Source organism: Dipodomys merriami, unplaced genomic scaffold (genome assembly GCF_024711535.1).
Source record: "Dipodomys merriami isolate MVZ:Mamm:240054 unplaced genomic scaffold, mDipMer1.0.p SCAF_135, whole genome shotgun sequence".
Lineage (NCBI taxonomy): Eukaryota > Metazoa > Chordata > Mammalia > Rodentia > Heteromyidae > Dipodomys > Dipodomys merriami.
The window spans coordinates 1,214,310-1,241,733 of NW_027202660.1; the positions used below are offsets into that span (position 1 = coordinate 1,214,310).

General features: G+C 38.0%; 1 long non-coding RNA gene across 1 annotated transcript; it reads left to right on the forward strand.

Moving 5' to 3' along the window:
• The first annotated feature begins 428 nt into the window (after nucleotides 1-428).
• On the forward strand, nucleotides 429-25,366 carry LOC138825145 (uncharacterized). Its single transcript, XR_011371355.1, has 3 exons — nucleotides 429-739; nucleotides 10,206-10,278; nucleotides 25,318-25,366. It is a non-coding gene; the product is annotated as an uncharacterized lncRNA (long non-coding RNA).
• The last annotated feature ends 2,058 nt before the right edge of the window (nucleotides 25,367-27,424 follow it).

Consider the following 27,424-nt stretch of genomic DNA (forward strand, 5'->3'; position numbering starts at 1 on the left):
CCTCCTTGATACTTACAAGGCTGTGATGGGAGGATCATAGTCGAAGACACCCTAGGCAAGAAGTCCAACTTCAGTGCCAACAAAGCCAGAATCACTGTGGCTCTAGTGTGGAAGGCCAACCTTGATCAAAAGCAGCTCACAGACTGTGCACATATCCTGAGTACAAGGACTGGGAATGGGAACAAACAGACATACACAACAATCTGTGAAACCATCCAGCTAAATGAGGTCACCCTCTTGTATCCAACTGAATTGGACATTGTTCCCTGAGAAAAGGGCTGGGGGAGCTGCTATTTCTTGACTGTGCCCATGCTGCTTGCATCACAGGATTCTGGCCACACCCCCATTCTTTCATAGTTCTTTCTGACCAATGAGATACAAGAATGGTGGTCACGCCCACATTCCATGCTGCCTGGTAGCACCAGGATTCCTTCTGTTAGTTTACACCACTACCAGCAATTAAGGAAGGTAGAGATGGCTGAGTGGTGAGGAAGAGACTCCAGGCAACTTTGGAATATAGAAGGAAATTGAGATGCCTGCCCTCACCCTGGCTTCTTTCCCTCCTTCCCAAGGTGCGGAATTTCAAACATCAGGCAATGGCACCTTGCCAGGCCGCATAGAGCCCCAACCTGCTCCCTGGCCCAGGTTCTTTGCTCTGAGGCCATGTGTCTGCAATGCCACTGCCATCACTGCTCGCTCGACCTGGAGCATCCTAAAGCAAATTCTCCCAGCAGCACAGGTGAGTGGCTGCCCCCAAACCACCCCTACCCCGGGTCAGACACCCCTCTGAGGGCCCCATGACCCACGACTTGTGTCCTCTCACTGGCTCTGAGGAGCCACCTTTCTGTCTTGGGAATTTCTGAAACAGAGCCTCAATATAAGCTCTTGCTGGGCTATTCGAGGTCTTCCTATCTGTGACAGGTATCCTTCACCAGCCCTGGTCCTCTGGAGTTGGGATGGTAGACATGTAACAACATGTGCAGTCATTAATTTAGAAGGATTATCGCAAACTTTTAGTCCACAGCAGCTGATTCTTTTTCTTCATATTTTTATAGTGAAAATACTGTACAGAGGGGTTAAAATTACATGGGCAAGATAATGAGTACATATCTTATCAAGCATTGTAGCCTCCTCCTTTTATTCCCCTTCCCATCCCATCCTCTCCCCATCAGCCTACCCGACCCTCCACCTCCCGCTAACAAAGTTGTAAAGTTCATTTTAGACATAGGACTTGTACGTCTCATTGTTGCAATGGGTCCACCTGTAATCCCTATTTAAATGATTTTCTTTCCCTTCCCCTCCATAAATTATAACAACATAAAATATAGTGAAAGCAGGGATTATATCATGGGGGAGGGACATAAAAAGCAACAAAGAATTAAACTTATAAATGTACTAGAAAAAATGGAATGAAAGTAAAATTTTTGAATACATACCTTAGAGTTCATTTCCCTAACACCAACTTATCTGACCTTTTCTGCTTGAGTCAGACATGGCATCTAGCTCTATTCCTTATAAATTTTTCATTTTATTTATATGTCACTTAATATATACATACATGTGTGTGTAATATATATATCAACTGTATCTGTCCAGTTAATTGTATGGTTATGTATGGTTAGGTAATTTCATCATGTCAAGTTCATGGACTTCCATAAACCTTAACATCCCTGCAACACCACTGCACATGCAATCTTAAGTGTTCACCATTGTGAGTTAGACTCGTGTTTTACCAAAGCTTTATATATAGGGTGTCATTTTTTTCATTTAGTCTTCACACAAAATGTGTGTGCTCCTAGAAATGATGGTATTAATAACTACAATAATGTAGTGTAAATCTTTACATTGAACGCATGCTCAGTATGAGTTGTTCTTTTTTTCCTTTTCTTATTTTATCTTTAGTAAGTTGATTTGAGTTTTGATGTTGTGTTTGCCAGACAAGTATTCCACCACTGGAGTCACTCCACCAATCCTTTCTTGTTTAATTTACTTTACTCATAGAGTAGCAATTTTTACACCAAGCCCCAAAATCAGGGATCATGATTGCATTCCAATATACCCACCTAGTAGGTTGATATGGCTGATACTTTCCTTCCTAGACTGATTTAGAACTGTGATCCTCTCAAATTCTACCACTTTAGTTAATTGTGTGAGCTCCAGTTCTCCATACTTCTAGAAGATAGGACAGACATAAATGATTACAGGTAATTTGAGCGAATCATTGGCTAATATAGGTGATTTGATATTAAAGTTTAGGGTAAGTTTGAAAGTATAATCACAGTAGTCAGATATTTTGCTAAGTAATTTTGTTTCACATTAATAACACATCTTGACCAGAATTAAGGACTTACTTTTATGTCTGTCAACTTGTATGTCATTTGGTAATATAAACTTCACGTCTTCCATGTGGGATAAAGAACTTTGAATGGTCTGATGTGCTGGTTCACATCTATAATCATGGTTAGCAATCAGAAATAAATAGATCACAATTTGAACATAGTCTAACCAAAAATTCTAGAAGTCCCAATCACAACAAACTAGTGGATCATGTTGAATCATGCCATTAATCTCAGAACCACAAGAGGCTAAGCCTCTGCCTAGTACTTGTGTCACTTGGGTAACTGGGACACTTGTAGGCAGTAACCTCTACTGATGCAGAAACTGGGCTGAGTTTTAGCAAGATGAGGGAGGAGTCTGCCCCACCTTCCTAGGGTCGACCTCACAGAAGGCAGTGAGCATGCTTGCTTTCCTCCTACAAATGGCTTAAGATGCTATGCTGCTGAGTGTTCATTATTTGATTCCAGTGACCTGTGGTAGAGGTGTAAGGAAACATTAAATAAATTTCACATATGCCAATTAAGCTGCTCTCCCAGCCTGTGAGTTCAACTCAGCAAGTGTTCATTATTTGAGAGTTGAGAATACTGAAGTAGGGAAGAGAGGGAGGGTGAGTGAAAGAGGGGAGAGATAGAGAGAGAGAGCTGGGCACTGGTGGCTCACACCTGTAGTCCTAGCTACTCAGAAGGCTGAGATCTGAGGATTGCGATTCAAAGCCAGCCTGGGCAGGAAAGTCCGTGAAACCCTTATCTCCAATAAACCACGCAAAAACCAGAAGTGGCGCTGTGGCTCAAGCAGTAGAGAGCTCACCTTGAGCTCAAGAGCTGAGGGACAGTGCCCAAGCCCACAGTTCAAACCCCATGACCGACCAAAAAAATAAAAGTGAGAGAGGGGAAGGGAGAAAAGAAAGGAAGGAAGGAAGGAAGGAAGGAAGGAAGGAAGAAAGAAAGAAAGAAAGAAAGAAAGAAAGAAAGAAAGAAAGAAGGAAAGAAGGAAAGATGGAAAGAAGGAAAGAAAGAAAGATAGAAAGAAAGAAAGAAAGAAAGAAAGAAAGAAAGAAAGAAAGAAAGAAAGAAAGAAAGAAAGAAAGAAAGAAAGAAAGGAAGGAAGAAAGGAAGGAAGGAAGGAAGGAAGGAAGGAAGGAAGAAAGAAAGAAAGAAAGATAGAAAGAAAGAAAGATAGAAAGAAAGAAAGAAAGAAAGAAAGAAAGAAAGAAAGAAAGAAAGAAAGAAAGAAAGAAAGAAAGAAAGAAAGAAAAGAAAGAAAGAAAGAAAGAAAGAAAATGATTGAGAATGAATTGTTTGGAGTCAGGAGTCATATGTCAGAGGTACTACCTGTATTTGGTGTTAGGTCTGCCCCAGGCCATGCAGACCCTATTCAGACACCTTCACACTTCTTGGCTAAGTTTCAACCCTTCATGTGTTGCCTAGTATCTGGCACACCTGGAGTTAGCCACCTCACCATCCTGTTAAGTCACAACCTGGTCAGCCTCTGGTCACACTTTCCATCTGACCAGAGGTGAGTTCCAGAACTTGAAGTCACATCCAGATCCAGTGTCGCCAGAGTTTCCCTCAAACTGCCACACCTCATCTGGTCCTTTACATAGATACATACTTCTCCCAGGTTGGGTCCCCCATTTTTTTACATGGCTTTCCACCATATATGGCATTGGCAGCAGTTCAGTAAATAAACTACTTTACCTGAATGAATACCGTGTGGTGTTCTCTTCATTGGGTACCGAATGAAACTCACCTAATTAATATACTGTACACTTCAGAGTTTCTAGTTATGAATCCATGGTTATTTTTGTGACACATGTGAGATAAGTATCTACAAACCATATTTACTAACTCATCATTTAACAGTATAGTTCTGCCTAGAATTTTTAATAGCAGCTTAATTAACCATAAAGTCTATTTTGTATGCTTTGCTTTGCTTTGTTTTGCTTAAATCAATAGAAGAGTTGGTGAGACAATCTGTGTGAAACCTCATGGTCTGTGTTGGAGGGGCAGAATGATGCAGGCTCCGGCCTCAGGATTATCTGAGGACTGTATTTGTGTATGTGGAAAGCTCTTGGCATGCCAAGTTAGAGAGGGAATATGTTCTCTCTCCCTATCTCAAAGCTCCTGTCAGGTTCCTGGGAGCTGAGGAAGTAGCTCTTCTGCTTACATAAGCATAGAGGAACAGCTAGTCAAGCATTTTCCTGAGTACAGGGAAGTGGTTTGAACTTGCTCTAAAATAGTTTAGATAAAAATATACAAAGACATTGTCTCATAGTTTAAGCAAAATTGTATCTGTTGAAATTCTTTGTGTGAATATTTCCTGACTAAATCTTGGCAAATATAATACTTGCTTGTCTTTAAATACCCACTAGCAATAAAGCACAGCATGCAGTGGCAATTGCTGTTTGCACTCTGTATCCCCTGTATCCTGGTGATTTTGTGACCCTTACCCAGGGACCCCAATGCCTTAGACGTTGCCAACTGGCACCCAAACAGGGACCCTGAAGTGTTGAATTCAGGAAGGTATATACAGGTAAGTACTTTTTTAATTACAGGGTGATGGGACAAGTTAAGTCTACTCCGTACTTACATATGCTAAAACATTTACTTGCTGCTTATGGTATAACTATTTCTTCTTTTGACATAGAAATGTGTATTAATGTAGTTAGGGAATGGAATCCTTGGTTCCCCGTTGAAGGGACATTAGATGTTGATAATTGGAAATGAGTAAAATATAATGTAGAAAGAGCTGTTTGAGAAGGGGAAAGGATTCCCGTTAGATTTTGGTCCATTTGGGCTATTTTACATACCCTTTTTAAAGCTTTAAATGAGAAAAGAGGCCACCCCTTCTATTGTAGATTTACAATTGGACTCTGAGGTTAAGGACGTAATAGATAAGGATGCATCACAATTAACAGAAAAAACAAGAAGTAAAGAAGCCTGAAAAAGAACAATCTGAAAGCGTAAATAGAATGTCTGAGCAAATGGAATTGATTTTATCAAGATTAAAACATATGGAGTTAGAAATTAGCAGAGTGAAAGAGAATCTGAGAAAGTGAAAGTAAAACAGCCTTCTGCTCCTCTGCTGGCCGAAGCAATTTTTACCGTGTCACTCCCTCACAAAACAGAAGGCTTAGACAGTGAGTTTGATGATGAAATGCATATTTTTTCTTATCCTGTAATTTGATCAGCCCCTATGAATGATTTAGCTCAACCAGTCAAATATGAAGGTGTTGTTGTCAATGATATTGGTAAACTTAAGAAGGCAGTGACGTTGTATGGTCCTCAGTCTCATTATGGTAAGGAATTGTTTAATGGGCTTGCCCGACATTACAATAATTTTGCTCTCGAGGATTGAAAGTTGCTTTGTAGAGCCTAATTAATACCTACAATGGCAAATGTGGTTTACTGAGTTATGTACAGAAAGGACTAGACAAAATGCACAGAGCAATAATCCGCGCCTATAGGTCATAACCTTTCCCATGTTGAGTAGAACAGAAAAATATGCAGTTGCTAATATGCAAGTGAACTCTCCTGAAGAGATCCATGAGTAGTTACGAGACATAGGTATTGAGGCATGGGAGAGGATTCGGCTGGTAGGAGAGCATTATGGCTCCTGGACAAAAGTAATTCAAAAACTTAATAAACCCTATGTTGAATTTTTATCATGATTGAAACTGACCTTGGAACTTACTGTTGTGGGAGAGGCTGCACAGCAACAACTACTGGGCATGTTGGCTTGTGAGAATGTTAATGAGGACTGTAGACGAGCCCTATTGCCTATTAAAGAATCTGGGGATGTAAATACATATTTAAGGGCGTGTAAAGACATTACATCTGAATCCCGGCTTATGCAGTTGTTTGTGCTGAAACTATGCCCACTACCTTGCATGCTTTACAAACCAAACCCGCTAATCTAAAATGTTTTGGATGTGGTCAAATGGGACATATAAAGAAGAATTGTAAAAACGCTACTGATGTTAACAAGAGAGGAACAGGAATTTGCCCTAAATGTAAAAAAGGAAAGCACTAGGCAAGAGTGTGTAGACCAAAAATAGACAATAAAGGATAACTATAAAAATACTTATCCTATGCAGGGAAACTCTCCGTCAGGCCAGCCCCGGGGCCCAGGATTAATAACAAAGGGTAGCCAACCATTTTTCTTCCTCGTCCATGCCACAGCCCACAGCACCGCAATGGACATGCCTATTCATTCATCTACTGAGAGGCATATTGGTTTAAAACATGCTTGCATGTAAGTAACAATTATGGTCATTCAAAAATGACAGATGTCCCCTCCCCAGACATACTGAAATCATGATTTCTAAGTAAGATAGGATTTTATGGTGGTACAAGTGTTGAGATATATGTATGAGTCTAATGTGTATCTTGCACTGAATTAGTCAAGAAGATATCCAATATCATATGGGATAAAAAATGGTAGTGAAAAGATATTCCCTTGAGAAAGATATAGGAGGCTGCGAGAAGTATGGAGAAATTCATATAATTTTGAACGATTTAAAAATGCAAGCTCAAGTATGTCTCATTAAGTGGAAGGGCAAAAGAAGGGGAAGAGAAGAAAATAACTGAAAGCAGATCATTGTCCCAACTTAGAGTACAATATAACATCCAAGTTAAAGAGACACCAATATAATATGTCCCACTTAATTTAGATACATGCAAAATATTTACTTGGGTTTTTACCACTTTAATGCTCCAAAATATATGAAGACTTCTAAGAAACTTTATGTGATTGTCGTTACATCAACCTGAACAATAATTGTGATGAGTCCTCTTTTTCTCAGTATGCTCTTGGAAAATACTCCCTAAATTAATGATGTTGTGACTGATTAGAGAGTCAGTGTAACGAGTTTGTACTTGTATGATAATCCCAGAATAGTTTAATGCAGTTTTTTTCTCAAGATATCCAAGTATATTCTCTGATGCTATACTTTGAACACACCCTCACACCTGAGCACATTATTTGAAATTGCACATCAGCATTTCCTTGGCACATTCTACTTTGTACCTTTGTCTTTTTGCATGTTCCTTTTGATTTCACAGTTGCTCTATTTCCATTTCTTCTGTGCAAACTGCTAAAAACATTGTTCAAATACCACTTCTTGTTTGCAAACACCCAGTCTATGTATGAAGGTACTTTGTCCATGTTAACCAATAGGGTAGTACTCACTCTCTGAGGAGAAAAGTTCCACAGTATAACTCTATGCCCACATTAGAGGGTGTAGAATTTAAGGCATTTTGAGACAAACAGTGATATCTGAATTGAAAGGCTCCTTAGGGATATTTTCTTGGAGCTCATTAGTTTACCCAGGAGAAATAAAAATATCCACACACTTTGGAGCTAATTAGTAAGTAACTGAATTAACACTAGATCCTAGATGTTGTGTTATTACAAGTCACCATTGTATTATTGTTACATCAGAATCCTTCCCTAAATGCATATGTGTATCAGAAAATAAAAGAAAGGTAGTAAAACAAAATGTCTTATCTTTTTAGGCATTTAGTCGTTGTGGTGAGGGTAATGTCTGAACTCTTCCATTCAATAAAAGCTTGAAGTTTATAAGAGCACTTCCTACATATAAGAATTTGTGGCAGGTTCATTGAGAGGGTTATTTCAGCATGGAGATATCCCTAACAAGAATTATATTTAAATAGAGTATATGACAGTTATGACATATTAATGGCTATTGAGGCATTTTCTATTCTAAAGAAGAATCAATTTGCAGAGTGTTCAGTAACATCAGTAAAACTGAATGTTCAAACTTTACTTGGTGGTATTGTCCTATGTTTATAATGAATAGTCTGAAAAGATAACCAAACATAGCTAAGAATATTTCAATAAAATTCCAAACTGATGTAGATACATGGATCACTCATTGGAACTGTAGGGCAAATTAGGCTTGTCTGTGCTATAGTTCAACCATAATCTCCTGGTTAAACAGTCTTCAAAAATATTCACAGAATATATCTAAGTAAAGTTCATGACAGTTACATCTGTATAATACTTCTAAGGTCAGGATAAAAGCATTTGTTCCTAACATTTAAAATCAACAGGATTTGTTGAATTCATGGATCTGGAATTTTATGGCTTCACATTCATATCACAAAATTTCATCAATATGAGTTACATCTCTACCAGTTCACCAAAACACTGTTCTTATTGAACTTGTCTATCAGGCTAGGAAGTTGGCTCAGTGGTAGAGTACTTCCCTTGCATGCCTAAGGCCCTGGGTTCGATTTCTCAGCACCACATAAGCAAAAAAGAAAAAACCGGTAGTGGCGCTGTGACTCAAGTGTTAGATCACTAGCCTTGAGCTGAAGAGCTGAGGAACAGTGCCCAGGCCCAGAGTTCAGGTCCCATGACCGGACCCCCTGCCCCTAAAAAAAAAAAAAAAAAAAAAAAACTTGTCTATGTCCTTTTAGTTTTCAAAACCAAATAGCATATTTCCTTCAATGTCTCTGTAACAGTTTTGACCTTTTCTTCCTGCAAATTCTTTCCTTTCTTCACTTCTGTAAATCTGTTTTTATTACTTTCTTGTTTCCTTATCTCTTTCTTCCAATCTTGTCCACATTGGTGCTCACAATGCTACACTTATGTCATAACTTTTCTTTTCCTCTTCCTTTTAATAATGTCCCCAATTTTATCATTCTTTTTCATATTCATGGTCATGGATATTTTGATGATATCTAAACAGACCTATCTTTGCATCTGTTTAATATAAACTTTAGAATTATCAGAGAGTTTTTTCCCCTAAATCCATCATTTTCACCTGTAATCCTTATCGCCAAGAATATCACTAACACATTTGCCTGGTCATAGATGTAGAACCCTTTAGATTTCTTCTTACCCTTCTACTCCACCCATTATATAAGATGAACGATCAAGATTTTCTTAGTTTCTGTTACTAATTTGATTTCTTTCTCTTTTTTTTGGTTGGTCATGGAGCTGGAACTCTGGGCCTGTGTGCTGTCCCTGTGCTCTTCAGCTCAAGGAGAGCACTCTACCTCTTGAGCTACAGCATTATTTTCGAGTTTTCTAGTGGTTTTCATTGGAGATCAGAGTCTCATGGACTTTTCTGCCCTGGCGGGCTTTGAACCGTGATCCTCAGATCTCAGCCTCCTGAGTAGATAGGATTACAGACATGAGCCACTGGCGCCCAGCACTAATATGATTTCTATGTACTCCTTTTTATGCCCCTGACACAAGTCTGTTTCATGTACTCATCACTGGTCACCTAGTCTTAAACAGCTATTTACAAAGTATGTTTTTTCCCCATTGTCTTTACATATTGGTCCTCTCCATCAACAAATTACTGCTCCTTGTAAGTATGCAGAGGGAAGAGCTCAGACACAAATTCTAGTATCATTATTTACTCACTACATTGACTGTTGGCCTTACATTTCTCATCTATAAATGGATGTAATCTACCAGAAATATTGAAGAATACATTTGCTTACTCCTAGAGCAAGAAAAAGGAAAAGTGACGAGTCCTTACATTTTCCACCCTAGTTTACAAATAAGGAAAGAGTCAAATTCAGTTTGTTGGTATAAAGTCACAAATTGTTTCATGCAGAAATAAAAATATATTTTACCTCCTGGCTCTAAGGGCTGTGTCCTTTGAAGGCAACTACAGATATGTAAGTGGTATTATGTAAATTGGGTCATGTGTCTACAGTTGCATTGAAGAACATACTCAACATATCACTGGAAAACATTCGTTATTGAATAGTATCTAGATGAGAATGTTACTTGAACTAATCACACTAGGTTGAAAACTAATCTTAGTCCATCAAAATTTTCTTATTGCTGTATGTGTTGCCAAGTGTTCTTCATAAATTTATACATAGATTTTCTTCAGTGAACTGGAAAGAAACTAAAACTGAATAAGGATTTCTGCCTACTGAGTGAAGCATGCTTGAGGTATGTGTTGTTACCTTCTAAGGATATATAACTAAGCAACTGGCTATGTGGGTGGTGAAAGGGTTTCTCCTAAGTTCCCAAGGCTAGAAAAAACAAGAACATTTGATAACAAAGCACTCAGATTATTATATTTTATCTATGTGGGATAATAAACATGTGGAAATAAACGATTTTATTTATAAGCAAACAATACCAACAAGAAGAGTGAATAGACATTAGAGAGACTGCAAAAATCACATATGGATTTACTGCCTCACCTGATTATGTGATTTTATTTCTTGATATTGAAACTCTCCTCTTGTTATTCTTATTGTATGTAATCCAACTCTGTTTATTATTATGTATTCAATGTGGGAAATCTAGCTTCAAAGATGTCTAAAAATTTTTCCTTTTCAATCATAACATTGTCATTATCAGGGTCACTCTGGTCACCATCATCTTCAACAAAATTATTATTAGCATAATAAGTGCTAATTATTGAAAGCCTGGTATGTGTCTATGATTTTGTATTATTTGTATTTTGATTAATAATTTTAATATTACCACTGTGCATGCATTCATGTTAAAATTTTGAATAAATAAAGAAATAAAAAAACTAAGCCATATCAGGTAGCTTGACTATGTGCTTATAACAAATTATTGAACCGATTTTTGAAGTATTGCACATTCCTAACCAGTATGAATTAACTTCCTCTCTCCCTGTCATTACACACAAATATTTAAGGGTTTGAACACAACTTTTTCAAGTAATATACTATAAATATTACTACAAGATCATGTGTATATCTAAAATTACCTTGAAAATAATATATTCTACTTTCTATTGAAATATTAGTCACTTTACTCTAGAAAAATTTTGGAAAAATAGACTATATATCTTTGACATGAAAAGGGTAAAAAATAGTAGCATAAAAGTTTTTGAGGGAGCCTATATATTCAGAAATATGTGTGTGTTTGTGTGTGTGTGTGTGTGTGTGTGTGTGTGTATGTGTGTGTGTGTATAAATGTTATGTGTGGAAATTTATACATTTTTAGAGGGAATTTGTCATCATACATATGTATATATATATATATATATATATATATATATATTTATGTATAGAATTGTGTGCATTAGAGTGAAACAAACATCTTCAAACATAATTAAAATTAAAAAAATCATCAAACCAAGTGCCAGTAACTCACACCTATAATTCTAGCTCCTCTGGCTGCTGAGATCTAGCAGCTGTTTTCACATCTAGCCCCGACAGAAAAGTTCATGTTAGATTCTTGTCTCCAATTAACCACTCAAAAACAGCAATTAGCCCTTTGCTTCAAGTACTACAGTGCTGGCCATGAGCACAAAAAGGCTTAGGGACAATGTCCAGGCCTTACAAACAACAACATGAATCACATTAATTTCACAAAAGTATTTTTAACTGCTGTGAACATTTCTTAGAAACATGAATATATTATCTGACCTTTTCTGCTTGACTCATACATATACTAGATATTGCAAATAAGGGAAACAATGGGACCCATGTTACTTTGGGTGTGGCTTACTTCACTTATTATAATTTTTCTAAGCCTTTCCATTTCCTAATAAATGGGGGAATGTCATTCTTTCTGATGGAGGCTTAGAATTCCATTGTGTATATATACCACATTTTCTTGATCCATTCATCTACTGAGGGGTATCTGGGTTGGTTCCATATCTTAGCTATGGTAAATAATGCTGCAATAAACATAGTTGTGCTGGTAGATTTAGTGTGATGCAAGGAAAATGAACCCTTAGATATGTATTTAAATGTTTTTTTTTCTTTCATGCATTTGTTTCTAACGCATTTATTAGATTATTTCTTTGTTGCTTTATATGTCCCTCCCCCACAGTATAACCCCTGCTTTCACTATATTTGATGTCGGTATAAATTGTGGAGGAGATGGGGAAAAACAAGTCGTTTAAGGATCCAGGTGGCCCCTTGCAACAAAGAGAAGTACAAGTTGTCATATGGAAAACGAACTTTACAATTTTGGTGGGGGGGGAGAATTGAGTGGGGGGGGTGAGGGAAGGCTAGGAAGGGATGTGAAGGGTAAACAAAGGAGGAAGCTGCAATGTTTGATAAGAAATGTACTCATTATCTTGCCCATGTAATTGTAACCTCTCTGCACAGTATGTTCACAAAAAATAAAAATAAAATAAAAAATTTAAAAAATGAAACATGAATATATGCCCCTGGAAAATGTTAAGTAAAAAGGATAGAATATTTATGTCTATATTAAAGACATGACTATTTAGATTGTTTAAGATATTTAGATAATGATTAGGAATTAAGACTAATGATATGTAGGTAATAATTGGGACTGGTATTTTATTCTGTTTTATGATAGTAATAAAATGACAATTGTAATGATTATATAAAATTACTCTTGATTGGTATTTGAATTATATTAAGGGATAAATATTTTTTGAAGTTTTTTTTATTGTGAAAATACCGTACCAAGGAGTTGCAATTACAATGGCAAGGTATTGAGTATATTTCTTTTCAAGCATTGTTGCCTCCTCCTTTGTTTCCCCTTCAATCCCTTTCATCTCCCCATACACTGATCCCCACACCCTCCCTCCCCCATTCCCGGGCCAAAGTTGTAAAGTTCGTTTTTTAACATAACAAAAATAACTCAGATTTCACTGTATTTGATGTTAGTATAATTTGTACAGGGGAAGGGAAAAAACTAATCGTTTAAATAGGAATACAGGTGGAACCATTGCAACAATGAAATGTACAAGTCGTTATGCTGAAAAATGAACTTTACAACTTTGGTGGGGGGAGGGGATTAGGTAATGGGGGTAAGGGAAGGGATGGGAAGGGGAAACAAAGGAGGAGGTAACAATGCTTGATAAGAAATGTACTCATTATCTTGTCCATGTAATTGTAAACGATCTGTATGGCATTTTCCAAATAAAAAAATACTTCTCAGTCCCATCTCTCAACATTACAGGACTTAACTTTCCAATTAAGCGACATAGACTGTCTAGTTGGATTAAAAAGCAAAATCCTTCTATCTGCTGCCTTCAGGAGTCACACCTTGCCCATAAAAACAAACATATTTTGAAAGTGAAAGACTGGAACAAAATATACCAAGCAAATGTCCCCCATATACAGGTGGGAGTTGCAATCCTAATATCAGATAAAAAAGGCTTCAAATTAAAATTAGTGAGAAGAGAAAAAGAAGGTCGCTACATATTAATTAAGGGTATGCTCCTTTAGGAGGATATTACAATTCTAAATATCTATTTGCCAAACAACGGAGCACACAAATTTATCCAAGAAACAATACTTCCCTTAAAGCTCACATAGATCCAAAGACATTAATTGTTGGGAACTTTAACACACCACTATCCACAGTACATAGATCAACTCAGCAAAAACTCAACAAACTGCAGATCTAAACAACTGCAAGGATTAACTAGATTTAAAAGACATCTAAAGAATATTTCACCCAGCAGTATCAGCACATAGAATATTTTCAACAGCAGCACATAGAATATTTTCAAAAACTGACCACATTTTAGGTCACAAAACAAAAGTCCAAATTCATTGAAATTATGCCTTGCATTCTCTCAGACCACAGGAAATAAAATTAGAATCCAAAGCCAAAACCACCAAAGAAAGTCCTGTAACACATGGATGCTGAGCAACATACTGTTGAATCACGAGTAAGTCGCATAAGAGATTAGAAAGGAAATTCAAGTGTTCATGATCTTCAACAAAACGAACACACAAATTACCAGCTCCTCTGGGACACAGAAAAGGCAGTACTCAGAGGCAAGTTGGAGAGATATGAAGCCAACAATTTAATGACACATCTGAACCTCCTTGAAAAAGAACAGCAAGATAAATGCCAACGCAGTAGATGGAAAGAAATAATTAAAATTAAATCAGAATTAAATGAATTAGAACCAAAAAAAATGGAATCAACAATACCAAGAGTTGATTCTTTGAAAAAATTAACAAAATTGACAGATCCTTAACAAATCTTATCAGAAAAAGAAAAAAAACTCACCCAAATAAATAAACTCAGAGATGAGAATGGAAACATCACCAGAGAAACAACCAGGATTCAGAACATTAAAAGGGAATACTTCTCAAAACTATGCTAGTAAGTTTGAGAACTTGACAGAAATCGACCTTTTCATAGCAAATATTGACATGCCGAAACTAAAGCAAGATGAGTTAAACCATTTTAACAGGCACATATCAAACATTGAGATAGAAACAGCAATAAGAGAAGTCCCATCTAAAAAAAGCCCAAGACCAGAAAGATTTACATCAGAATTCTACAAGGCCTTCAAAGCAGAGCTCACACCAATACTATTCCAACTCTTCAATGTAATTGAAAGAGAACGTGCACTACAGAACTTATTCAATGAGGCCATCAAAACCCTCATCCCCCAAACCAGGCAGGGAATCATAAAAAAAGAGAACTTTAAACACATTTCTTTGATGAACATTGATGCAAAACTTCTCAACAAAATTTTGGTCAATCGACTTCAACAATTCATCCAAAAAAGAATACACCACAATCAAACAGGATTGATTTCAGGGATGCAAAGTTGGTTCAATATACACAAATCAATTAATATATCGCAACAACAAGAAAACGAATAAGAACCACATGGTTATCTCAATTGTTTGAGAAAAAGCATTTGACAACATCCAACAAACCCTTTATGATGAAGGCTCTGGAAAAATTAGGAATCCAGGGATCATTCCTCAATAGAATAAAGGCTTTATATGACAAACCTACAGCTATCATTATACTTAATGGTGAAAACCTAAAGCCATTTCCTCTTAAATCAAGAAGGGGACAACGGATTGCTGGTTCATAGGGGAGCTCTATGTGGAGCCTTTTCAGGAAATTCCATACTACTTTCCAAAGTGGTTGAAAAAGTTTACACTCCCACCAACATTGCAGTAAGGTTCCCTTCTATCCACATCCCTTCCAGCATTTGTTGTTATTAGAGGTCTTGATTTTAGCCATTCTAACTGGAGTGAGGTGGTATCTCAATGTTGTTTTGAGTTGCATTTTTTCATGGCTAGGGAGGTTGAGCATTTCTTCATGTGTCTATTGGCCATCCTTCTTTCCTCTTCAGAGAAGTTTCTCTTTAAGTCTTTAGCCCACTTACTTATTAGGCAGCTGTTTCTTTGAAGATTTGTTGTTGGGGGATTTATTTTTTTTTGAGTTCCAGGTATATTTTAGATATGAGACCCTTGTCCGTTGTATGGCTAGTGAAGATCATCTCCCAATTCGTGGTCTTTCTATTGATCTTGCTAGCTATGATCTTTGCCATGCAGAAGCTCTGCAATTTCATGCAATTCCATTTATCCAACATTTTTTTGATCTGTTGTGTTTCTGGGTCTCTATTAAGAAAATTACGGCCTGTGCATCATTAACCAAATGTTCACAAACAAGTCCAAAGTTACCATCACGACTATGTTTATTGCAGCATTATTTACTACAGGTAAGATACGGAACCAACCCAGTTGCCTCTCAGTAGATGAATGGATCAAGAAAATGTGGTATATATACACAATGGAATTCTATGCCTCCATCAGAAAGAATGACATTGCCCCATTTGTTAGGAAATGGAAGGGCTTGGAAAAAAAATTATATTAAGTGAGTAAGCCAGGCCCCCACAAAACATAGGTCCCATTGTTTACCTTATTAGCAATATCTGGTGTATGTCTGAGTAAAGCATAAAAGATCAGATAATTTAATGTTAGGGAAATGAATCCTAAGATATGTATTCAAGTGTTTTTTTTCTTTTATTCGATTATTTCTAACACATTTGCAAGATTATTTCTTGGTTGCTTTGTATGTCCCTACCCGACAGTATAACCCCTGCTTTCACTGTATTTGATGATGTTATAATTTGTGGAGGGAAGGGGAAAATCAAATAATTTAAATAGGGATACAGGTGGACCCATTGCATTACAACAATTAGATGTACAAGTCGTTATGTCAAAAACAAAATTTACAACTTTGGTGAGCAGGGGGAGGATTGGGTGGACGCGGGGGGAGGATGTGAAGGGATGGGGAAAAAAAACAAAGGAGGATGCTACAATTCTTGATAAGAAATGTATTCATTGTTTTGCCCATGTAATTGTAACCCCTGTGTACGGTATTTTCACAATAAAAAAAGAAGAGGACAAGGATGTCCACTCTCTCCACTTTTTTTCAATTTAGTATTAGAATGCCAAGCTACAACAATAAGACAAGATGCAAACATAAAATCGATCCAAATAGGGAAAGATGAAGTAAAACTCTCCCTCTTTGCAGATGTCATGATCTTGTATTTAAAGTATCCCATGGACTCCACTCCCAAATTACTCATAATGATTCAAAACTTGGCAAAGTAGCCAGTTATAAAATTAACCCTAAAAGACAATGGCTTTTCTCTAATCCAACAATGAGAAAAGTGTGGCTCAAACAAGGAAAACAACTCCATCTATGATAACCCCCCCCAATAAAAAGCCTAGGAATTAAGCAAAAAGTGAAGAATCTTTATGATGAAACTTTTTTATTTTTTGTCAGTCACGGGTCTTGAACTGTGGGCCTGGGTGCTGTCCCATGGCTCTTCAGCACCAGGCGAGAGCTCTATCACTTGAGGCACAGCACCACTTCCGGTTTTCTAGTGGTTTATTGGAGATAAGAGTCTCACAGACATTCCTGCCCTGGCTAGCTTTTAACCATGATCCTCAGATCACAGCCTCCTGAGTAGCTAGGATTACAGGCACGAGCAATCAGTGCCTGGCTGATGAAAACTTTAAAAATCTAAAAAAGGAAATCAAAACAGAAATTAGAAAGTGGAAAAACCTCCCATGCTCCTGGATTGGAAGGATCAACATCGTGAAAATGGCAATACTTGCAAAGGCTATCTACAACTTCAATGTGACCCCTATCAATATTCCAACCTCATTCTTGAAGGAAGTAGAAGAGGCATTCCAAAAATTCATTCGGAACAATAAAAGACCCCGAATAGCAAAAATCATCAAAAGCAGAAAAAAAAGTGCTGGAGGAAAATGAATACCAAATTTCAAACTCTACTCCAACACCCCAGTAATCAAAACAGCTTGATACTGACACACGAACAGACTTCAGGAACAAAGGAATATAATTGAAAATGCAGAAATGAACCTATAGACCTATAGCCATCTAAACTGCGATAAGGGAGCTAAAAAATTAAAATGGAAGAAAGACAGCCTCTTCAGGAAATGGTGATGGCCAAATTGTTTAACTACTTGTAGAAAACTAAAGCTAGATCCTTATATATCACCCTCCACCAGTATCAACTCCAAATGGATCAAAGACCTGTAGTCCAAGCAGACATTCTGAAAACATTACAGAATGGAATTGGAGAAACTCTAAGTCTCCTTGGCACAGGTCAAATTTTTCTTTAAAGAGACCCAGAAGCACAACAAATCAAAGAAAGTTTGGACAAATGGGATTGCATGAAATTGCAGAGTTTCTGATTGGCAAAGGATGAAGCTAGCAATTTCAATAGAAAGCCCAAGAATTAGGAGAAGATCTTCACTAGCCATACAATGGACAAGGGTCCCATATCTAAAATATACCTGAAACTCAAAAAATTAAATCCCTTAACAACAAATCTTCACAGAAACAACTGCCCAATAAGTAAGTGGGCTAAAGACTTAAAGAGAAACTTCTCTGAAGAGGAAAGAAGAATGGCCAATAGACACATGAAGGAATGCTCAACCTCCCTAGCTATAAAAGAAATGCAAATCAAAACAACATTCAGATTCCACCTCACCCCAGTGAGTATGGCTACAATCAAGAACTCTAACAACAGATTCTGTATGATATGTGAGCAGAATGGAACCCTAGTGCATTGTTGGTGGGTGTGTAAACTTGTTCAACCACATTGGAATATAGTATGGAGATTCCTCAAAAGACTCCACATAGAGCTCCGCTATTTCCCAGCAATCCCACTTTTGAGCATTTACCTGAATGATACAAACATGATTATTTTAAAGCTACCAGCACGACAATGTTTATTGCAGCATTATTTATCATAGATAAGATATGGTAGCAACCCAGATGCCCCTCAGTAGATGAATGGATTAAGAAACTGTGGTATATATACACAATGGAATTCTATGCCTCTATCAGAAAGAATGACATTGCCCCATTTATTAGGAAATGGAAAGACTTGGAAAAATTTATTTAAGTGAAGTAAGCCAGGCCCAATGAAACATAGGTCTCATGGTTTCCCTTATTTGCAATAAGGTATATTTGTGAGACAAGCAGAAACGGTCAGATAAGTTGATATTAGGTGAAATGAACCCCAATATAAGTATTCAAATGTTTTTTCTCTCTTTCTTGTGATTGTTTCTAACATTCATAAGATGATTTCTTTGTTAGTTTGTATGTCCGATCCCCACAATATAACCCCTGTTTTCACTGTATTTGATGTTGGTATAATTTGTGGAGGGGAAGGGAAGAAACTAATAGTTTAAATAGGGATACAGATGGACCCATAGCAACAATGAGCTATACAAGTCGTTATGTTGAAAAATTAACTTTACAACTTTGGCCTGGGGGGAAGATAGGGGGACACGTGGTGGGGGGATGAGAATGGATGTGAAAGGGAGACAGAGGACGATGCAAAAATGCTTGATAAAAAATGTACTCATTACTTTGCTCATGTAATTGTAAGATCTCTGTACAGTATTTCCACAATTAAAAAAAAGAAATATACTATTCAGAAATATATAGAATTAGGGCTGGGAAGGTGGCTCAGTGGTAGAGTGCTTACCTTGCATGCTTGAGGCCCTGAGTTCAATTCCTCAGCACCACATAAGCGAAAAGAAAAAATCCACAAGTAGCGCTATGGCTCAAGTGGTAGAGCACTAGCGTTGAGCTGAAGAGCTGATGGACAGCATCCAGGCACAGAGTTCAAACCCCATGACTGGACCCCCAAAAATATATATGGAGAGAGAATTATAAGATATAAAAATACTTAAGACACAGGATCATTGTAGTATTAACAAATATGTGCCCTGTATCTGTTGGATATATTTTCACTTCTGTTATAGTGGCCTTTGAATTATTAAAGTTGTTCATCTGATGTTATCTAGTTTATTCTTGCTTTTCTTTTGCCATTAATGAGCGTCCTGAGCATCTAGGATTACAGGCATGACATATTGGCGCATCTTTTTCTTTCAATATTTTAAGGGTTTTCCACTTTCCTTTTAATTCAAACATTGTCCTGTCAGTAATTCTGCACATTCTCAGACTGTTGTTCTCAAAGATGATAAGCATTTGTTTGATCGGTAATTGTCCTGTTCATTATCTTTGACATAGTTTTCATTGTTTCTATTGATTTGCCCTTCTTAATTATTTAATATGACGATTAGAATATTTAATATATAGACTTAAGTTTTACCTCTTTGGAGATTGTAGAAGTCATGTCAAAAGAATTTTTTAAAAGATTCTTATAGAGACAGCATTGTGAACTTTATACATAAAAAAAAATTAGTTGATCTTCGTTCCTATGAAGAAATAATAAAAACATGATTTAAATTATATGGTGATATATTTTTAAATGGCATATGAACAAAAATATGATAATCAGCAAAATTTTCCCTAGTGACTATCCCATTTATTCCCCCATCCCACTTTTCCCTGCTCGGGAGCCTAGAAAGGAAAATGAAAATTTGTGTTGATTATTAAACATTGTGAAATGCTCAAACTAGCTTTTTAGAAGCTCTAGAGGGTTGGGATGTACAACTGTGTAAGTGACCAAGCCTAGCATATGCAATGCCCTGTGCTGGAACTTCAGCATGAAGAAGAAGAGGAGGAGGAAGAAGAAGAAGAAGAGGAGGAGGAGGAGGAGGAGGAGGAGGAGGAGGAGGAGGAGGAGGAGGAGGAGGAGGAGGAGGAGGAAGAGGAAGAAGAAGAAGAAGAAGAAGAACAAGAAGAAGAAGAAGAAGAAGAAGAAGAAGAAGAAGAAGAAGAAGAAGAAGAAGAAGAAGAAGAAGAAGAAGAAGAAGAAGAACAAGAAGAAGAACAAGAAGAAGAACAAGAACAAGAACAAGAACAAGAACAAGAAGAAGAAGAAGAAGAAGAAGAAGAAGAAGAAGAAGAAGAAGAAGAAGAAGAAGAAGAAGAAGAAGAAGAAGAAGAAGAAGAAGAAGAAGAAGAAGAAGAAGAAGAAGAAGAAGAAGAAGAAAGAAGAAGAAGAAGAAGAAGAACAAGAACAAGAACAAGAACAAGAACAAGAACAAGAAGAAGAAGAAGAACAAGAACAAGAAGAAGAACAAGAAGAAGAACAAGAAGAAGAACAAGAAGAAGAACAAGAAGAACAAGAAGAACAAGAGGAGGAGGAGGAAGAGGAGGAGGAGGAGGAGGAGGAAGAGGAGGAGGAGGAGGAGGAAGAGGAGGAGGAAGAGGAGGAGGAGGAGGAGGAAGAGGAGGAGGAGGAGGAAAAGGTACAGAATCATGTTTATCCACATTTTATTTAATGAATAATTGTGGCAAAATAAGTGTTTCAAGTTTCATTTTGATCTTTACAGTAGTTCCTGTTTAGCCTCTGGATATACATTTCAAGTTGATACCTATAATCAATGAAGTACTTTATGGAGTTAACCCTCAGTATCCAGAATTTCCACATCTAGGTGTTCAATCAACCAGAAATTTAAAATATTCAGGAAAAAACTTGTTCCCCAAACATTCAAAAGAGCAACTATTTACATACTGTTACATGTATGTTGGTAATATATATAACCTTGACGTGATTTAAAGTGTAACTTACTTTGTATGACATACTATACTATTTTCTATATGGGATTAGAGCCTATGCTGATTTTAGTATACTCAATCAGTTCTGGAAGCAACACTGTAAATACCAAGATGACCATTTTATGCTTTTACCCAGACAAATATAGCTACAATAAAGCTTCAGTTATAAATTGGGTACAGTAAGACAATAATAACAGTAACTAATAAAAATAGAAAAATTGTAACAATATACTGTAAAAAAATCAAGTAATGTGAAATGGATGTGGAAGTGCATACCTGTAATTCCAGGAAACAGAAGCCTAGGCAGGAAAGTAATCAAAGAGATATACAGTGAAACTTTATCTCCAAAAGAACCCCCCCACCCCCCAAAAAAAGGTATTATGTGAATGTGGTTTCTTTCAAAATATGAGATGTTTTACCGTGTAATCTTTTCAGAGCACAGTTCAGCACATGTAACTAACTACAGAAGGGGAAATTACAGTGAAGGGGACTACTGTATGGTTTTTTTTTGTGTGTGAAGAGAATAATGTATCTTATTTAAAGGTTTTTTTTTTTTGAGAAGAAAAACCATGCACAATTCTTTTGCCTTTTTCTGAAACTCTAAGACCTTTCTCCCCTCCCAACTAACCATCTTCCCACCTGGGTGCTGGAAAGGACAAGCACTCCCAAATTAGCTTAGCTGTGCCATCACGTCTTTTCATGGCAACAATGCTTGAAAAGAAATGTACTAATTACCTTGCTAAGGTAATTGTAACGTTTCTGTACGGTATTTTCACAATTAAATAGAAAAAGCAGAAGTACAAACATGATTTGTTCCTGAACAATCAAGCTTCCTGTAGCCTGTTTTATTCTTCCTATTTTGCTCCCAGATGCCCAGAAGACACTGGTTTGAAGACATATTCTGTATTGTCAGGTGTGTGAGATAAATGACTCCCTTAGAAGAAAATGTGAATTTGAACATTGAAATTGAGAAGGGAAATCAAACTCTTCCATCTTTTTTAGTAAGGACCAGAAAAAAATGGCATGTACTTACATGCTGAGAGTAAGCAACATTTGCCACCTGTGGTAATGAATTTAATTTTGATGCTGTTGTGAAATGTGTCTGACATGTGTCCTGAACCCTAATTCCTTATTTTCTGAGAGCACCACCTCTTCAGAAATTCGGATTAGTGCTGTGAATATTTACTTCCTGTAAAATGTAGTTGCTTGGATATTTTGATTTTGTGAAAGCTTGGTTAGTTTGATATTGTTCTCTCAGTTAAACTATAAGCAAATAAAAATGAATTGAACCTGATTAAATTAAATTCTTTCTGCCCATTTACTCTGGTACAGATTTCTCTGATTTAGGAAATCTATATTTTAAGTCATTCTGGATGCCTAACTAGGTCTGTGTATGGGGATGAGTCAATAAGAATTGCAGACTTTGCCACATTGATTTTGGAGCAAAAACTTATAGCTGGTAACTGGGCAACGATTCAAAAGACAGCAGAGGCTGAAGCCATGAGCCCTCCTGGCTGTGTTCAGCTCCAAATCTGTTCTAAAACACCCTCACTTCTCATGCATTGGTTTCTTTTCCTATCCAAAAGGTTTCTGGAGCTTCAACTTATGCTGGCCTCCTAGTATGCCAACATGAGGGAAGTCAAAGCAAGCAAGGCAGATGTGGCAGAGGGATTTTTTTGGTCGGTTGTGGGGCCTGAACTCTGGGCCTGGGCGCTGTTCCTCAGCTCTTCAGCTCAAGTCTAAAACTGCTGATCTAAACAACAGCATATATCAACTAGATTTAACAGACACCTATTGAATATTTCACCCAGCAGCATCAGAATACAAGTTTTTCTCTGCAGAACATAGAATATTTTCCAAAATAGACCACATTTCAGGTCACAAAGCATTCATGTCCAAATTCAGAAACATTGAAGTTGTACCTTACATTCGCTCACATCACAAGGGAAAAAAATTAGACCTCAACACCAAAAACCACCAAAGAAAGTCCTGTAACATATGGAGGCTGAACAACACACTGTTGAATCACCAGTGATTCAGGGAAGAGTTTAGAAAGGAAATTCAAATGTTCACGATATTCAACAAAAATGAGCACACAAATTACCAGCTCTTCTGGGACAGAGCAAAGGCAGTAGGCAGAGGCGAGTTTATAGCTTTGAGTATCTACATCAACTAATTGGAGAGATCTAAAACCAAAAATTTAATGAGACATCTGAACCTTCTTGAAAAAGAGCAGCAAGATAAACCCTAATCATTGAGATGGAAAGAAATAATTAAAATTAAATCAGAATTAATTGAATTAGGATCCAAGAAAACCATAGAGAGCATCAACAAAACAAAGAGTTAGGTCTTAGAAAAAATTAACACATTTGGAAGACCCTTAGCAAATCTTATCAGAAAAAGAAGAAAACTCACCCAAATAAATAAACTCAGAGATTAAAATGGAAACATCACCAGAGCAATAACCAAGATTAAGAAAAGTAAAAGGGAATACTTATCAAAACTATGCTAATAAGTTTGAGACCTTGGCAGAAATGGACCTTTTCATAGCAAATATCGACATGCCGAAACTAAAACAAGATGAGTTAAAACATTTTAACAGGAGCATATCTACAAATTCAATGCAATACCTAACAATATCCCTATTTCATTCTTCAAGGAATAGAAGAGACAATCCAAAAATTCATAGGGAACAAGAAAAGACCCTGAATAGCATAAAAGATCACTAACAGAAAGAAAAGTGGAGGAATAGCAATGCAAAATTTCAAACTGTGCTAGTAATCAAAACAACTCGGTAATGGCACAAGAACAGACCTCAGGTCCAATGGAATAGAATTGAATCTACAGATATATAGCCATCTAATCTTCGATGAAAAACCGAAATAATTAGAATGGAAGAAAAACAGCCTCTTCAGTAAATGGTGCTGGCAAAATTGGTTAATCAATTGTAGATAACTAAAGCTGGATCCTTATATATCACCCTGCACCAGAAACCACTCCAAATGGATCAAAGACCTCAGAGTCAAAGCAGACACTCTGAAAACATTATAGGATGGAATAGGAGAAAACTTAGAACTCCTTGGCACAGGCTGAAATTTTCTTAATAGAGACCCAGAAACACAGCAAATCAAAGAAAGGTTGGACAAATGGGATTGCATGAAATTCCAGAGCTTCTGCAAGGCAAAGAACATAGCTAGCAAGATCGATAGAAAGCCCACGGTTTGGGAGAACACCTTCACTAGCCATACAACAGACAAGTGTCTCATATCTAAAATATACCTGGAACTCAAAAAATTAAATACCCCAACAACAAATCCTCAGAGAAACAACTGACCAATAAATAAGTGGGCTAAAACTTAAAGGGAAACTTCTCTGAAGAGGAAAGAAGGATGGCGAATAGACATATGAAGAAAAGCTCAAACTCTCTAGCTATAAAAGAAGTTCAAATCAACCCAACATTGAGGTACAACCTCAGCCCAGTTAGAATGGCTATAATCAAGAACTCTAATAACAACAGATACTGGAAGAGCTGGGGACAGAAAGGAATCTTAGTGCATTGTTGGTGGGCGTGTAAACTTGTTCAACCACTTTGGAAAGTAGTATGGAGTTTCCTCCAAAGACTCCACATAGAGCTCCCCTATTTCCCCGCAATCCCACTTTTGGGCATTTACCCAAACGATCACAAACAAGACCATACTAAAACTACCAGCACAACTATGTTTATTGCAACATTATTTACCATAGGTAAGATATGGAACCAACCCAGATGCCCCTCATTAGATGAATGGATCTAAAAAAATGTGGTAGATACACACAATGGAATTCTATGCCTCTATCAGAAAGAATGACATTGCCCCATTTGATAGGAAGTAGAAAGCCTTGGAAAAAATTAAGTGAATCAAGCCAGGTCCAAAAATATAGTTCCCATGGTTTCCTTTATTTGCAATAACTAGTATATTTTTGAGACAAGCAGAAAATGTAAGTTAAGTTCATGTTAGGTGTAATGAACCCCAAGATAAGTATTGAAATGTTTTTTTTTCTTCCTTGCAATTGTTTCTAACATATTTATAAGATTATTTCTTTGTTGCTTTATATGTCCCTCCCCCATGGTATAACCCCTGCTTCCATTTTATTTGATGTTGGTATAATTTGTTGAGGCAATGGGCAAAACCAACCTTTAAATAGGGATACATTGGACCCATTGCAACAATGTGCTATACAAATCATTATGTCCTGTAGAGAGCTGTGAGAGGCCGCACCTGGAAGATAGCACCAGCTTCCGCCCTCCGCCTTCCTGATGGCGAGTGCTCTCATGGTAAACAACTCCTTATATGGCTAAGGCAAAGTATCTGGCTTGCTTCCACACACCTGAACCTATTGGTGGTTCTCACGTGGCGTATCAGCGTTGGCTACCCAGTGGGTACTTAAGGCTGTGGGGAATTCTCCCCAGGGTTGGGGTCAGAAGATTACTCAAAGGTCCTGAATAAACTACAGAGAGAAGAGTCCAGTGTCGCGTCTTCCTTGCTGGTCGAGGCGGTAGCGACACGTGGTGGCCCGTACGGGGAACTCAGCCATAACCCCAACGAGGACTCAGAACTCTCTGCGGTCAGGGTGGTGCACCGGTAAGTTCCCAGGTAAATGGGGAATCCGTGACAAGAGCAGGGGGATTTTTGCTCTTCTCAGTAGATAAAGAGAGAGTGAGAACCCGGGGCTAGTCAATAGAGTAGCCAAAAGTGAAAGTAAAGTCTGTTTACCAGCTTTAAATGTTTAAAACATGGGCTCTTCTTCTTCGCACCCAATTTTTTTTGGCTCTCAATGAGCTACTGCACTCAAAAAAGTTAAAAATAAAAAAAAGTACTTTAGAGAGATTTTTGAATGAATGTGACATCGTTGCCCCGTGGTTCGCTGTCTCCGGAAGCCTCACGGTGGCCTCTTGGGAGAAACTAGGGAGGGACCTAGATTTTGCCTCTGAACAAGGAATGCTTAAGAGCGGAGTGAGACCAATATGGAAACTGATAAGAGGCTGTCTCGAGGACCAGCGTTGCAGTGAGGCAGTAGAGAATGGTCAGGCCGCCTTAGAAATGCTGCAGGAAGAAAGATCGGAAAGGGCAGACAGCGAAAAGGAGGAGAGCAGGGGGGGGGTTATACCCCGATTTTGCCGAACTAGAGACCTCTGAGTCTACAGACTCAGAGGAACTACAATCACTCATAGAACAAATAGAAAAAACAAAGATAAGTAAGAGGAGGAAAGGGAAGGAGAGAGAGGACCCAGATAAAGACGAATGCACGCCCTCCGTGCACCGCCCCACACCTTCGGCCCCTCTGCTCTATGCGGAGTACCCCAGAAGTGGCAGCCTTGGCTGTTCTTTCAGCCCAGGTGTGTGGAAAGCGGTCAGAACCGAGTTACATCTAGCCTGTCCAATATTTCAGGATCCACAGGGACAGCGGTATCATGAACCCTTAGATTTTAAGGTTATAAAATCTTTAGCTGAGTCTGTGAGGACTTACGGAATCACAGCCTCCTTTACTGTAGCCCAGGTGGAGGCCCTAAACAGACATTGCATGACACCCGGTGATTGGAGTGGGCTCGCACGAGCTTGTTTGAGCCCAGGTCAGTATTTAGATTGGAAGGCCTTTTTGATTGAATTTGCTAGTGAAGAGGCTGCGGCCAATCAGGCTGGGGGAAACCCAGCTTGGGACAGAGATATGCTGCTTGGAAAGGGGAGATTCGCCAATCAGCAGATAGGCTACCAGGTTCAAGTTTATGAACAAATCAATAAAATTGGCATAAAGGCATGGAAGGCCTTACCAAATAAAGGTGAGGTGAGTGGCAATCTCACCAAAATCCTGCAGGGCTCTATGGAGCCGTTTTCGGACTTTGTTGCCCGTATGGTCGAGGCCGCTGGCAGAATTTTTGGTGACCCAGACACAGCCATGCCATTAATTAAACAGCTTGTTTACGAGCAGTGCACTAAGGAATGCAGAACCGCCATAACCCCATATAGGAATAGGGGACTAGAAGCATGGATGAGAGTTTACAGAGAGCTGGGCGGACCACTAACTAATGCTGGATTAGCTGCTGCTGTGGTGCAATTAACCCAGAAGAAGAGGGGCTGGGAAGGTGGCTCAGTGGTAGAGTGCTTGCTTTGCATGCCTGAGGCCCTGGGTTCAATTCCTCAACACCACATAAGCAAAAAGAAAAAAGCCGGAAGTGGCACTGTGGCTCAAGTGATAGAGCGCTAGCCTTGAGCTGAAGAGCTGAGGGACAGCGGCCAGGCCCAGAATTCAGGCCCAGAAAAAAAAAAAACTATTTAAAAAATGCTGCAAATTTGTCTAAACAGTTGTC